This window comes from Prionailurus bengalensis, chromosome F2 (genome assembly GCF_016509475.1).
Source record: "Prionailurus bengalensis isolate Pbe53 chromosome F2, Fcat_Pben_1.1_paternal_pri, whole genome shotgun sequence".
NCBI classification, from domain to species: Eukaryota; Metazoa; Chordata; class Mammalia; order Carnivora; family Felidae; genus Prionailurus; species Prionailurus bengalensis.
In genome coordinates this window covers 50,161,077-50,176,881 of record NC_057353.1, presented here as the reverse complement: position 1 = coordinate 50,176,881, position 15,805 = coordinate 50,161,077, and the positions used below count along the sequence as shown (strand labels likewise).

General features: G+C 41.8%; 1 long non-coding RNA gene across 1 annotated transcript in view; it reads right to left on the bottom strand.

The window, feature by feature from the left end:
• Positions 1-15,086, bottom strand: part of LOC122495707 — a 74,051-nt gene extending 58,965 nt beyond the window's left edge. The window contains exon 1 of the long non-coding RNA XR_006300544.1: positions 14,709-15,086. This is a non-coding gene — a long non-coding RNA (uncharacterized LOC122495707). The remainder of the gene's footprint in view (positions 1-14,708) is intronic.
• Between the last annotated feature and the right edge of the window lie 719 nt (positions 15,087-15,805).

The window sequence follows — 15,805 nt, the reverse complement described above, 5'->3', positions numbered from 1 at the left end:
TTACACCCCTGTGAGCCCGGAGCCATCTATTGCTTCTGAGAGCAAAGAGCAAACACCCAGAGCAGCGTTGTTTTATTATATCGTCGCCCTGTGCTTCCAAAGGCAGCCTTGGTCTGGAACCAAACTCACACTGGGGTTCCACTGAACACCTGACGCGGCGCGCATGATCTCACCTTACTTTTGACTTTCTCTTCCTTCCTGAATCTCCTTTGACTATCTGAATCCGACCCACTTCTTGCGCCGAACTTTATTTAGTTCTTTCTCGGAGCTATTTCCAGGAGGATGTACACTACATCCTACAAGCAACGGGAGACAGCAGCCCAAGTAAGGGAGAATTCACTGAAATTTGGCAGAAATAACAAAACAGAGCCAGAAATGGGGTCTCCAGTGGCAGAGGTCAGAGACCAGGATTATAAGCTGCTACTGGCAGATGCAGTTCAGTCTCAGCTCTGGTTCCTTGAAATCAAAGATTACCTGATTCAAGGAGGAGTTCGCTCAGTAGAGCTTCCGAAGTAGAGGTAGAGAGTGGACGAGTCAGAATCAGAGACAAGACATTTTGGGAAGTGGCCTAGCCCCCAGGAACAGGTAGGCGTGGAGTCATACAGGAGGCCCACTGTCAGACTCCCCAGCCTGTGCTGATGGGGCACGTACTCCGAACCATCAAAGGTTATTGGTGAAGATCAGGCCCTAACATGTAGGATGTGGTGACTGTTCATGCTGCCATCAGTATCTCTCACTTGACCCCACAAAGTCACCAGCTACTTTTCCCCCTGATATGTACCTTAATTGATTTAAAATTTCACCATCTGAAGAAACTTTTCATACTCCTCAAGCCCTGCATCTTCCTTATGAAGTTTTAAAAGATGCTGGTGGATTACTGTCATGACTGTTTCCTAGGGAATTCTACTGTGAATCTTTCTTTGTGTAGAGGATTTTCTGGTATACTCAGCACTTATCCAGTATATTTAAATAATAACTGTGATTTTAAAATGTCCTTATTCTACGGTGACTCCGTTCTGCTTTGTTTTGATGATGAACTCCGGCACTCTCTCTGGATACACCTTCTCAGTGTCCTCAAAAGACCTCTCTTCCCCTACTTGACCTTGAACTCTTAGACTTCCAACACGGATCCTCCTCAGACTCTGAAGAGTTGGGATATGATGTTTTGTCAGAGGCTTAATGAAGTTCTTAAATACTGTTTCTTAAATTGCTAAACATCCAGACGATCAATTCCTACACCTTTCTTACTAATATGCTGATAGGGTAGTAGCTGTGCTTTGGGTCCTATAAATATACACCAAAAATCACACATAAAATCTATCTTATTAGCGTATTCAATAAAACAAAGAGATACATTTACAGGATGAATAATCTTACACAAAATAAATGTCCTATCATAAAAACCAAATAAGGAAACAAAATAGCCTTGAGAATTTTGTCATAGTTACACAAAAAGACACATACATGCATTTTAAAGGAACTTAGACAGGATCAACAAGAACTTTTGTTCGCTTCTGTCATATTTGTATTCAGAATTTCTAACAACTGATTCCACATACACACTGCAAGATCAGAGATCTTAAAATACATTCCATGTTACATATACTGTCACTCAATAAGACCCAAATATAAATTTAGCAACACAGAATCCTTCAACTGCATTAATATTTTACCAGACTGATCGATTTCTTTTTTTTATGAAATTCCTTATAGGGGCTCCTGGATGGCTCAGTTGGTTAAGCATCAGACTTCGGTTAGGTCATGATCTCATAGTTCATGGGTTTGAGCCCCACATCAGGCTTGGGATTCTCTCCCACTTCCTCTCTCTCTACCCCTCCCCTGCTTGTGCTTTCTCTCTCTGTCTCAAAATAGATAATTTTTTTTAAATGCTTACAATATTTGGAGAGTTTTAAAATGGAAATCTGAACCATCATAACAGTATAAATTTGTTATTTTTCCTTTGTCTCATTTTGTTGTTATTGTTCCATGTGACATATTCGTGAATGGGTACGAATTTCCATGGCTGCTGGGAATTATGCAGCTAATCAAGACTGAGATCAAGTCCTGCCTGAATGATAATTTTCTTATTGCTGAAACTTACTTATTTCTTATTACTGAATTTTCTTATTACTGAAACTTAGTAAATAGTTATGCTAAATCATTATGCCTACCTCTAAAAAGAAAAAGAAGCTAAGAAGAATTTGGAGTGCAGCAAATGGACTCTTTTAGAGTCTTAAACTTTGGGTTACAAACTTCACAGCATTACAGTGATGAAGTCAAGACTGCTTGCATTTCAAAAGTTGAAAATCACTGACCAAAGTGATTTGCCTATTAAACACTGAGAAAAGAGAACAAGAAAGATGTGGGCTTAAAGGGTTATACTTATTTCACAGATTAAAAAATATCTTTGCAATTGCTGGTGACATTTGTTTCCAAAGAGCAATCCAATTTCTGATTTCTGCATGCTTGGTTGGATTCTCTTTTATTACTGTTTCTCAGCGATCCACAGTTACTCTTCATGGTGTGAAATGGTTCTTCAGTGTTCTTAATGTGTTTCCTCTGCACCCCTACGTGCATTCACTTTGCTGAAGTTTTACATACAGTAAATGCTTAGAGTTCTCATTACATACCTCTCACATCTTCCAAGAGCCATTAAGAACTCTCCTTTTTTTTTTTAAAGTAATTTTTATATTACTCTTGTGAAAGCCATGAAATTTGGACCCAATTTTGCCACTCATCACCTTTGTAAACATGAACAAAGCAATGCTGTCTCTGAATCTCAGCTTCTTCATCTATAAAATGGGAATCATAACATCTCCTTTACTAACCCAGCATCCACCAGTAACTAGTGGTTTGAATGGGCACATCACTTAACCACTCTGTGCCTCTACTTCCTCTTTTACAAAGTGAGGGTAGTAATACTACCCACCTCTTAAGGCTGGTTAAGAATTAAATGAGATAGTACATGCCAAATATATAAAATATATTTTAAATGAGATAGTACATGCCAAATATATAAAACAGGTGCATGGTAATTGTTCAAAACACTCTTGTGATTGCTGAAAAGATACAATGAAACTAGTATGTGTGGAATGATAGAGTAAAAAGAAGAAGGGCTTCACAGTTCAACAAACTTAGGTTCAAATCATGCCCTTTTATTGGCTGTGATATCTTACATAAGTCACTCCACCTCTCTACACCTTGGTTATCTCTATTGTAAAATCCAAAATTATGGATATTAACAACAGCATGCATAAAGAGTAGAGTGAGTATTCAAAATATAGTGGTTATTATGAGAGTAAGCGAAAGTAATTTACAAAAAATATCATCACTCAAATAGCATTTATAAGACATGAGTAATATCAGAGATACATGAAATCCCTATCGCAATCCTTATCAGAAAGAGTAAGAAGAAAGCATATCCTAAAGAAACGGGAGAAACAACGATGACAACAGTGAAATGGAACAAATCTATGACCATTACAAAATAACGAATGTGTCGGCAAAATTTATAAAATGAAGGGAAAGGCCACTGGACTCACAGCTACAGTCATCTGCTTGGCAGGGTTGCCAAATAGCAACTGGTAAAGTATACACAGATTTCTTTCTAAGAAAATCAGACTTAGTCAGTGGGTGGTCCTCACCATAATCATAACAAATATACTCACTACCCAGAGCTAAAAGGGGAAATATATATGTAATATAATTCCAAACAGTCAGGATGCTAACTTTTGGTTGGCACAGTCTGACATGGTAGGCTAGGATGGAGATTATACAGTAAGACATCAAGTCTATTTGCTGTAGTAAAGTTGATGGAATAGGACCTCACTTTGGAAATGGCCCATCAGGGGTGCCTGGGTGGCTCAGTTGGTTGAGCAGCGACTCTTGATTTCGGCTCTTGATTTCTCACGGTTCATGAAGTAGAGTCCCCTGTCCAGCTCTGGGCTTCCTTCTCTCTCCCTCTTTCTCTGCCCCTCCCCTGCTCATATTCTCTCTCTTTCTCTCTCTCAAAATAAATAAATAAAACCTACAAGGAAAGAAAGAAAGAAAGAAAGAAAGAAAGAAAGAAAGAAAGGGCCCATCAATTAATGCAGGATGGAATTCATTGTGACTTGGGAAAACTGCTGATAATCATTACCATTGTTGCTGTTATTTTTTTTAACTTTATTAGTTTTTTTTTTTTTACTTATTTTTGAGACAGAGGGAGACAGAGCATGAACGGGGGAGGGTCAGAGAGAGAGGGAGACACAGAATCTGAAGCAGGCTCCAGGCTCTGAGCTGTCAGCACAGAGCCTGACGCGGGGCTCGAACTCACGGACCGCGAGATCATGACCTGAGCCGAAGTCGGACGCTTAACCGACTGAGCCACCCAGGCGCCCCCCATTGTTGCTATTATTAAAATCAAATGCCCAGTATTCATTATCACATGATGATTTTCTAAAACTATTTTTTTTAAGTTTTTTTAATGTTTACTTATTTTCGAGAGAGAGAGACATAAATTGTGAGCAGGGGAGGAGCAGAGAGAGAGGGAGACACAGAATCCAAAGTGGGCTCCAGGCTCTGAACTGTCAGCACAGAGCCCAATGCGGGGCTCAAACCCATGAGCTGTGAGATCATGACCTGAGCCAAAGTCGGATGCCCAATCAACTGAGCCACACAGGTGCCCCTAAAACTATTTTTATATTTTAAAAACAGAAAGTAGGAAAAATATGAAAATACACATTAAACAAAAATAAGCCTAAAGGATTATTTTGTTCTATTCCATAGGATATAAATTTTTTTTTTTTTTTTTTTTTGAGAGAGAGAGTCAGAGCGTGGGTGGGTGGGGGCAGTAGAAGAGAGAAAAAGAGAATTTTTTTTAAATTTATTTTTGAGAGACAGAGACAGAGACAGAGTGTGAGCAGGGGACAGGCAGAGAGAGAGGGAGACACAGAATCTGAAGCAGGCTCCAGGCTTTGAGCTGTCAGCACAGAGCCCAACGTGGAACTCGAACTCATGAGCAACAAGACCATGACCTGAGCCAACTCATTGCCCAACCGTCTGAATGACCCAGGTGCCCTATTTTTTCTTTTAGTATTTTTAATGTTTATTTATTTTTGAGAGAGAGACAGCATGAGGAAAGAGAATCTTAAGCCCCGACATGGGGCTCAACCTCATGACTGTGAGATCATGACCTGAGCAGAAATCAAGAGTCAGATGCTTAACCGACTGAGTCACCCAGACGCTCCATGGATATGTGTCTTATTTTATGTTTTATGGTATGAGAAGAAATGAGATAAAGTGCCATAACTTAAAAACAAAATTTTTTTTAATGTTTATTTTTGAGAGAGAGAGAGACAGAGACAGAGCGCGAGTTGGGGAGGGGCATAGAGAAAAGGAGACACAGAGTTCGAAGCAGGCTCCAGGCTCTGAGCTGTCAGCACAGAGCCTGACGCAGGGCTCGAACTCAAGAACTGTGAGATCATGACCTGAGCTGAAGTCGGACATTTAACCAACTAAGCCACTCAGGCACTCAAGTGCTATAACTTTTAGACAAGTATATCTAGCATATTGCCTAGAATGTCAATGACCACAGTAATCATGCCCTAACTTGCTCTAATAATTGCAGACCATGCAATGCCTACCTACTAGGGTACCTTGGTTCCTGACTCTAGAACCAGTCCCATTCCTATGGGGACAGTAAAACTCTGTAGGTAAGTAGCTAATTGATCCAGTATTGAGTCAGTCTGAATGTGGTATGGATGTCCTCCTTGCTCCCCATTGCTCCCTCCACACCATTCACCCTCTCTCCTCCATTCCCTGTCCTTGTCACATTGATTCTCCTTTCTTCAGACTATACCACTGTGATGCCTAATTTGGTAAATATAGTTAATCAGGGATGGTTAATTTGGTTAATTCAGACAGTACAGCTACGATGTGTCAAATTGGCTAGGCATGGTGCCCAGTCTTCACAGTCTAAACACTGCTGTGAAGGTATTATTTTTTAGATGAGATTAACATTTAAAACAGTAGACTCTGAGTAAAGCAGTTTACTCTTCATAATGTGGGTAGGCCTCATCCAATCACTTGGGGGCCTTAAAAGCAATAATCAAGTTTCTCCAGGAAAAGGGAATTCTGCCTCTGGACCATCTTTGGACTCATGCTGCAACATCAACTCTCCTTGGATCTCCAGTCTGTCAGCCTGCCCTGCAGATAGACTTCCAGACATGCCAGCTCCCACAGTCACATGAGCCAATTCCTTAAAAATCTCTGTGTTGATACAATTATGTATATATAGCCTGCTACTCTGGAGAACCACGACTAATATGGCCAGCTGGGGACCCATGATTAGGTCACATTTCATTTTGTTTAAAACCAACCAATTCAGATCCCTATCTTCACTTATCTCAGTAATGCATTTCCTTCCTCAATAGGAGGCTTCTTTCCCACTCCCAGCCACAAAGTAAGAACTCCAATAGGCTGGAAGATGAGTCCTCCCTCAGCTGATATCTTGCTTCCTATCTCACCGAGATAAAACAGAAGCAACCAGAAGAGAAGTTCATCAAGCTATGCCCACAACCTACTCACCTATCTGCTATTGGCCTATATACCCTGCCTTCCTCCCATGTACTCCTGTCTGAGAGCAACCCTCCACTTACCCACTGACCCTGTCCCTTCTCAGCTACTCCAGAAACTCTCCCCCTCTCTTGCCTCATCAGGCTCCTCCCCTCCCTTAGGGCTCAGTGGCAACACTATAAAAATATGGTGTCACTTTTCCCATCTTAAAAAAATAAGTTTAAAAAGCCTCTCTAATTCCACATCCCCTTTCACCTTACTTCTCGATTCTCTGTTGCCCTTTACAAAAAAGTTCCTCCAAAGAGTTGTCTGCACTCACTGTCTCCCATTCCTCGCTTTCTATTCTTTTTAGATCCACTCCCTTCTGCCTTTCATCCTTACCATTCCACTGAATCTAATCCTCTCAAGGTCACCAAAGACCTTCCTGCTGCAATTCTAATGATCAATACTCAGTCCTGATTTTACTTGACTTACTAGCAGCTTGTCAGTTCACTGTTTTCTACAACTGAAAGCTCTTTCTCTTGGTTTACAGGATGATGACATCCTCCTGGCCTATTTCCATTAGCTTCTCCCTCTCAGTTTCTTTTGCTGATTCTTCACAATAAGAAAGACCCCAAGGCCAAGGGGCCCCCTCTTCCTTATTTCCCTCACTTCCTTGGTAATTTCATCAAACCTCAGGACTCAGCCCTTTTCGCTCTTCCTCCAGATGTCCATGTGGCTCACTCTCTCCCCTCTTTTCAGTCTTGGCTGAAATGTCACCTTCTCTAGTAGGACTTTCATTGTATAAAATTGAACCTTCCTCTCCCCTATTCCCAGCTCTGATAATCTGTTGGCTTGCAACCTCAAGAGCTTCCTGGGTGAAATCTGAAATGAAGCCCCTGTACATGGAGGCCAAAGAGAGGCCAAAGGGAGACACAGACCACTCCAGATGTTAGGTGGCAGGTTTAAGAAGCAAGAGAACTTACAATACAAGGTTCGTCTTGGGTGGTGGCAAGACTAACAGATCTCCCCATCCACCCTCTAGAACCTGAGAAGCTTATATAGAGGGCTTAGCTGGGCTCAGTCATATAGTCAGTCCAGATAGTCTCAACACACCTTACTCTCTCAAGGCTGTATCCTTGAGAAAGGGTCGCTAGTGTGGGAATAGTATAAAGAACATATATTCTAAGGATGGGGATAGGGTTGGGGAAGGGGTGAGGAGCCTCTGATTGCCCGGGTCCAGCTCTCAGGTCAAACAGCGACTACATCCTCTTGATGACCTCCTCCAACACAATCCTTATCTCGCCCTTCCTTCCTATTTATTATTCTTTATAACATTCATTGTGATGTCACAAACCCCATTTACTCATCTGCTTTATTGTGTGTTCTCTTCCACTTAAGACCTACATTCCCTAAGAGCAGGAACTGCAGTCCTCTTTGTTTACCCCTTTATGCCCAGAGCCCAAAACATCTGACAAATTGTAGGTGCTCAGTACACTTGCTGAATCAATGGTCTTGCCTAGCTTTGTTACCCACTTGACGTGTAGTAGAGAAACTAAGATTCTTTGTTCAGTTTTCCTATGAATTGAGGTCTTCAAAATGTATTGATAGACCTCCCTGATTCTGAACATTCCTCTGTTACCTCCCTAATTGCCTTCCATCTGGATTACACCACATATGGACACCATTTCTGTATTAATGGGCTCTCCTGAACATTTTATTAACAGTGCTCATCTCTGTCCTGAGGTAGGAGAGTCATCGGTCTGTCCAAGGAAATCAAAGTGGCCAAGGAACATCAAAGTGGCCGGTGTGAACGGCTGATACAGACTGAGCCAGGAAGACAATGGAAGGAGATGAGGTCAAAAGTGGTAACCAAGGGGTGTAGAAGGAAGATAGAGATCAAGCAGTGGCTTGAATAACTTGAAAAGACTTTGGCTTTTTCTCAGAGTGAGTTGAGAAGTCCTTGGACAGTATTGAGTAGGTGTAACATGATCTGATGTGTTTTTAAAAATTCACTCTATCTGCGGGTTGAAAATAAATCACTATTCAAGGTCATTTAATTTTTCTGCACCTCATTTGCAAAGCGAGTAGGCTAGGTTAGAGATCCTTGTAGCTAGCTTCAACTTTTAAGAAATCATACAAATATGAGTGGAAAAAGGATTTTTTTATAAAAAATACCTGGTTAATTAAATGTTTTGTGATTAACAACAAACAATACATCAATTGCTTCATTTGACACTATTTTTAAAAATCAGTGCATGGGGCGCCTGGGTGGCTCAGTCAGTTAAGCGGCCGACTTCGGCTCAGGTCATGATCTCGCAGTCCGTGAGTTCGAGCCCCGCGTCAGGCTCTGTGCTGACAGCTCAGAGCCTGGAGCCTGTTTCAGATTCTGTGTCTCCCTCTCTCTGACCCTCCCCCGTTCATGTTCTGTCTCTCTCTGTCTCAAAAATAAAAAAATTAAAAAAAAAACGAAAAATAAAAATTAAAATCAGTGCTTGGCAACAGTGACTTCATGATGATCTAGGCTGCTCATCAAAGTGCCCTTCAAATTCTCACATTCTCCTATTTGCCATGGTCTCTTAGATATTTCCACATGTCACTACTAAAACTTGGCTTGGAGAGACCCGAAAAGGAAACATGGCAGAGATTCGTCAGATGCAAGATTTATTGCGAGTCAAATTTGCAGAAAACTAATCAAGTCTTGACGTGGGAAATTGAAGTTCAGTGTATTGAGATAGGTTGTTTTCCTGACAACATTTTTAGAGAATGCAAACTCTACTTGCCTAAGCACACCAAGCTAGCTACCTGAGGTATTTAAGGTTTTCTGCATTTCATGGACTGTAGTCAAGGTTCTCCAGAGACAGTGAATTAATAGGATAGCTAGCTTGCTAGATATTTATTTTAAGCAATTGTCTCATGTGACTGTGGGGGGCTGGCAAGTCCAAAATCTGTAGAGCAGACCCACAGGCTAAAAATCCAGGCAAGAACTGATGTTGAGGTCCAAATTCCCTAGGGCGGCAAAATGAAAACTCAGGCAGGGTTTCTCCGTTGCAGTCTTGAAGAAAATTCCTTTTTCAAGAAATCTGTCTTTGCTCTTAATGCCTTCAACTGATTGGACAAGGCCCACCATTACAGAAGATAATCTGCTTTTGTCAAAGTTACTGACTTAAATGTTTAATACATACAAAAAACACCCTCAAGGCAACATCTAGACTTGTGTTTGACCAACCATTCTGGTACCATGACCTAGCCAAGTTGACAGCTTCAGTAAAGGCTGAACTGAGTAATACCAATTCTTTTTAAATTTTTTTTAATGTTTATTTATTTTTGAGACAGAGAGAGACAGAGCATGAACGGGGGAGGGGCAGAGAGACAGGGAGACACAGAATCAGAGGCAGGCTCCAGGCTCTGAGCTGTCAGCACAGAGCCTGACGCGGGGCTCGAACTCACGGACCGCGAGATCATTACCTGAGCCGAAGTCGGAGCCACCCAGGCGCCCCGATACCAATTCTTAAGTAACAGAGATTATCCCACTCTCTTGAAATGTTGCATGCAATTCCAATTATACTGTTCGTCATTTTCCTCTTTTTGCTAGTAACGAAACAAGAGCCACAATTCAAAGCTCTATTATTAAATTCATCCACGAGAACAATCAGTATTATTAATGAGGAAGGAAAGGGCAAGTTTTCTTCTATTTTTCCATCCCTATGTTGCTAATATCAGTTATATGTAAGAATTGTGAGGGTTAAATCCCTAGACCAGATTCATCAATTAAATGTGAAAAGTAAACTGATAATGCACAAAAGTATTCCAAATGAAGTTGGGTCCGCAATGCTGGAAGTGACTAAATGTATTTTCATGGGACTGCTACAGCCATAGCACCCTGAATGTGTGCCATCTCATCTGTATTTTCATGGGACTTGAAGCCCTCTTCTCGCAGTTGGAACCACTGGATTTCCACATACTAGAGTTTCTTAGAAAAATCTTTTCCTTAAGAGGAACTTAGGGAGTTCTATCCTAGCATCTTGGAACACACCATCTGTCTACTTGGCTTCTATCAGCTCCACCCTGTGCCCCGGTAGTAGGAATCTCTCTTGCCCCAGAGCTGCAAATACCCATCTTGAACATCCAGTCTAATTCAAGGCTGATTATACATTTTTAGCCGAACTGGCCCCCTAGTTAGGTATCTTTCTGAGCTTGGAGCCCTGTTTGGCTCTTGTTAGACTTCCCTTCTTTCCAGGGCAGGATGGGACACCTGCGTCTGAACTGGAGATGAACCCCCGGCGCCGAGCGCGGACTGAGGCTCGGGGCGCGGGTGGCCGAGCGAGCGCGTGCGCGCGGGTGGCTGCGTCGCCAAGGCCCAAGTTACCGGCTCAGGATCCACTACCCGCTTAGATTTCCCAATCCCAACTGCCGGCCTGCCATTACCACCTCCGTGCTATCGTACGTGCTGTCCAGCTGCCAGAATGGTCCTGCTGCCCCAGCCCTTCTAGCTGAGGATACTCATCCAGGATAAGACTTTCTCTTGGGTGCTGTATCCTTGGTTGCATATGCCATGCTTTTTTCATGAGATTGGGCTTTGCTTTTGGAAGGCAGTCCCTCTTTCTTGCCCCCTTCCCCCCAAGTGTGAGGTCTAGTTCTGGTTCCCCATTTCTCCCAGAATGCCTGTCCTCTAGCAGAATTCACAGAGTATTAGTACCCTTGTACAAATGGGCCCGAGTTTTCTCACCTGTAAAATTAGGAGATTGGACTAGAAATGACCCTTTCAGCTCTGACAGGCTTATGATTCTATAAATGCCTCCTCTATTTAATGGTCCTTGACAGCACCTCAGAGAAAATAAAATCACACCAGGTCCTGAGTAGATTATTTTTATTCTGACATGTCTATGCCTGGCTCTCTTTTCTGATGATAAGTTTCTCATCATTGAGTAATGCTTCTATTTCTTAGAGAGTGCTTTTCCTTAAATACTATAGTTATTATCAGCTCACCCAATTTATTCTAGTCAGACCATTAAGGGATGTGCTAGAGATTTTCCTTCGGTTTCTTACACAACGCAAATGGAATCTAAACAGAAGACCCCGCTAATCTCCTGCTTCCGGCCCCTGGGGGCTTGTCACTGAACTCTGGCCAGGACCCACACATGCCTCTGGTACTTGGGCCTTTGCTGGTGAGAATATGCTTGGGCAGTTCCACTTCCTCCTCTCTTTTGGTAAAAGAATACTTTTACACCATGTGTTTATTAGGAACCGTGTTCCCTCAGGCTGAAGTGTAAATAGAGGATTAAGAGCATAACTAATTTACATGAGAGACAAACATACCCATGAAAGCAGAACACATTGTAAATGATACACTGAGAAAAAGTTAATCTCGTTTTCCATTGCATGTCCGAACAGGCAAATCCTCTTGCCATTTACCTTTGCTTTTAGAAACAAAGTGCAGAACAATAAAATTTTCACTCACGGAGCCATTTCTTTATTTCCAATCAAAAAACCTCAGCAGAGACCCTTGCAGGAAATGCAATATCTAGGCCACACACATAAACAGAATCTTAAAAAAAAAAATGATGAATGAGATTGTTTCCCTTTCCTTAAAAACTGAATTAAATTAAAAGCATGATCAAGCTACTTGGCTGTACAAAAGCCAGTCATTAATATTGCTTTTAAAAACTCAACAGGAAGCAGCTGATTCAGTGGACATGGACACATGGCCTCTGCAGAGTTGAACCTGTCTGTCCCAAACCACATTTGAAGTTATTCCAATAGCTCTGAGCAAAATAGTGACAGAGTAATTGGCAGTAAACAAGATAAAGTGTATGTGTTCTTTGGCTATTATGTTAGCGACTAAGTACATTGAAATACTATCAGCCAAAAATATAATTTCCAAAAAGAACATTACTGATATAATAAATGTTTGTGACCTTTAAATCTTCTAAAGGTTTAGTATGGTTCCAGGAGGGAAAATTGGGCATTCTTGCACAGCCATATCTTGGGCTGGCTACCCAAGGCAAGGATAGCCTTGTGTTAAGAGGTCACCTGAGAGGAGCATTGGGAAAACTTCCCAGGCCCCAAATCTCTCCGCCATCCACTGACATTCCACCCTGAAATGTGTACTACAGATGTTTAATGTTTTCTCCCTTGGACTTGTCCTCCTGGGAGAGAAGCCATATTTGACTTCAAGACGGACTCACTTATGAAGGTCTTTCTCGAGAATTATTTCTGATGCAGAAAAGGTGAGGGTTGGAAAGCATGAACATGTCAGGAGTCTGAGGTCAGAGGAAGAGAATGTGAGCAAGGCTGGGAAGGAAGAGGGGACATAACCAAACAAGGAAATACTGCATGAGGAAGACACACCGGGTACTTCAACGTCACGTCCAGGGCCAGTGCTGAACTTGGAAGTTTTTAAATTTGAACTTAAAATGGACTAATACTGTGACATAAAGTCTGAGGCAGAGAAATGCTAAAATGCTGGATGAAGCAAGAAAAAAAATATAGATCATCCAGAATTCATCTTTGATCTAAATTCAAGGCCAAACAGTTATCTGTAGAAGGCTTCAGAAATGTACATTGGACTTTCTTGCAGCCGATTCTATTCATTCCTTTTCAGGTCTTGACCTTTTATTACTTGAGCTCTTTGGCATCTATGCTCTTTGCCCCTCCTTTGTTCTTAACATTCTCTGTGCTTGGTTTCTGTGACATCGGCTTTTCCGCATCTCCTCCTACCCTCTGGCCATTTGTTTTCCCTCTACTACCTCTATTCCCTGAATGCTGATGCTTTTTCTATTCGCTGTGGGAAAACCCATCTTCTCCAAAAGTAATCTTACCAGTGCTGGTAGTTTTCCATCTGGAGCCCATTGCTCTCCTCTGGGATCTAACTGTATCCAGTCATCCAACTGCTTATTGGACTTCTCTATCTGAATGTGCTGGTCCAAAGTTATACTCCCCATTTTCTCAGTCCTCTTCTGCCCACCTCACTCCCTCTCCCATATTCCTCATTGTGTGGAAAGATGCTGCCATCCAGATGCTCAGACTATAAAGCATGGATTCTCATCTTCCAAACAACTGTTGATTGAGCTAACTACTCCCCATTCCTATGGCCCGTGAGCACTCACCACTCTGCTTCATTCCTCCCTGCTCTAATATCCTCCCGACTGGTCCCCAAATTCCCTCCCTCTCCCATTCCAGGCTCCATCGGAAATCGAACAGGACTCCATTGCTCACAGTTTGTTCATGACTCCCCACATCTTGCATCTTACAGAATAAAATCTACACATATTTGCATGCCATTTAAGACCCCTTATGATTTATGATTATATTTATTTCCTCCCTACCCCCAACACAAACACACACACACACACACACACACACACACACACACTTTTAAGTCCGCGATACCAAACTACTTACATTCCCATATTGCATCTAACTCTCCCATTTCTACCTGATGTTCTTCTGCCTGGACTGCTTTTCTGTCAACCCTGGCCTACCTCGTTTTTTATTATTGTTCTCACACTAAGGCTTCCTTTCTCAAAGCAAGTGTTTTTTCTCCATGAGGACCTCTCTAACTCTCCCCTGTGGTATATCTTATGTGTGTGCACCTCTACCGTGGCAGGTACCACGTTTGTTCACCAAGCAGGCCCAGCATCTTAAAAAAAAAAATGACTGGCACATATTAGGTGCTCAATAAATACTTGCTTAATGAATGAGTGTTGTTTATATTTATTGGGATATCTGTTTCCCCACTAGATTATAATATCCCTTGTATCTGCAATGACTAGCCAGATAGAGAACCCCCACCGTTAGGTGATTGAGTTTGGCAATGTAAACTTCCACATTTTACAATCTTTAGCATATTTCAAGGATTCAAAAATATAAATGAGTTATTATTAAAATCCCAACAAGATTCTAGTTCTTAGAGAACTGATTTTATTTTGCCTAACGACCAACTTTAGCAAATTCATAGTAATGGAGAGAATATTGAAAATAGCAAATGATACGTAAAAAAAGATAACTTCCTTTTGAATTTTGAAGGGGAAAGTGCTCTTTGTACTTACATTTTAAAGATTTTATTTATTTATTCAGTTATCTCTATACCCAGTGCAGGGCTCGAACTCACAACCCTGAGATCAAAAGTTGCAGCTTTATCAACCGAGCCAGCCAGGCATCCCTGTACTTACGTTTTAAATTGGGAGTGACTGAGGACCCAGCAATTCATGATCTATTGAATAAATCTTGAATTCATACTGCAAAGGTCTGGCTGTCTGGGTTCTCTTCTTTGCCCTCTGATCCTGACTTCACATTGGGCACTGATTTCATCACCTCTTAGACTGATTAACTCCGCTTAACTTCATAGACAGGTGTTAGTTTACAGCTTTCTGAAGAAGGTTTTGAAAAGTCTTCTGAGGGTTTCTGCAGGGTTAGAGAACAAAGGTCTCGTTAATAATCAATAAAATCAGTAGTGCCCAACTTACAGATCTTATAAGACCAGTTGAGACCACTAAAAATCCATTTAGGGGCACCTGGGTGGCTGAGTGTCCGACTTTGGCTCAGATCATGATCTCACAGTTCTTGAGTTCGAGCTCTGCGTCGGGCCCACTGCTGTCGGCTGCTCCCCTCTCTCTCTGCCTCTCCCTGGCTCAGGCTCTCTCTCTCAAAAATGAATAAACATTTTTAAAAAATCCACTTAACCTGTCATATACTGGAAATTTTAGACAATGTTCAAAACTAGAACTTAAACACCAGAATAGTTTTTTAAAACCTCTTTGAGAAGTATCTTGAATATCAGCACACAAGGCGATAGGTGCTTCATCTTGCAGTGAGGTCTATTGGCTCTTCCTAGAAGCCCAAGAATCGATGGTTCACTCCATTGTGCTTGGGCTCCAAAGCAAGCAGGTTTCTCTTCAGGCCATCTTGGACACTGATGTCAGAACAAACACAGGTTCTCTCTGTAGGACCCTAACAGCTCTGCTTCTCCTTTTCCCCAGGGATCTATTTCATTCCTCATGTCTCTTATTCATTCACTCAATACACGTTTCCTGAGCATCCGCTGGGAGATGAGCCTTCTTCTAGGTGCTGAGGATACAGTAGTGAACAAAACAGACAAAATTCCCTGTCTCACTGGAGCTTTCTCTCCCTTTCTTTATCCACCTTCCTCAGTGAAGATGGGGGGATCTGAATATGCTAGTCCTGCTCTTCAGATTAGCAAATGCACACCAGTCCATGGATTCAAAATGCTTCTCCCATTTTCCAAGATGGGTCCATGTCTCAATTCTTT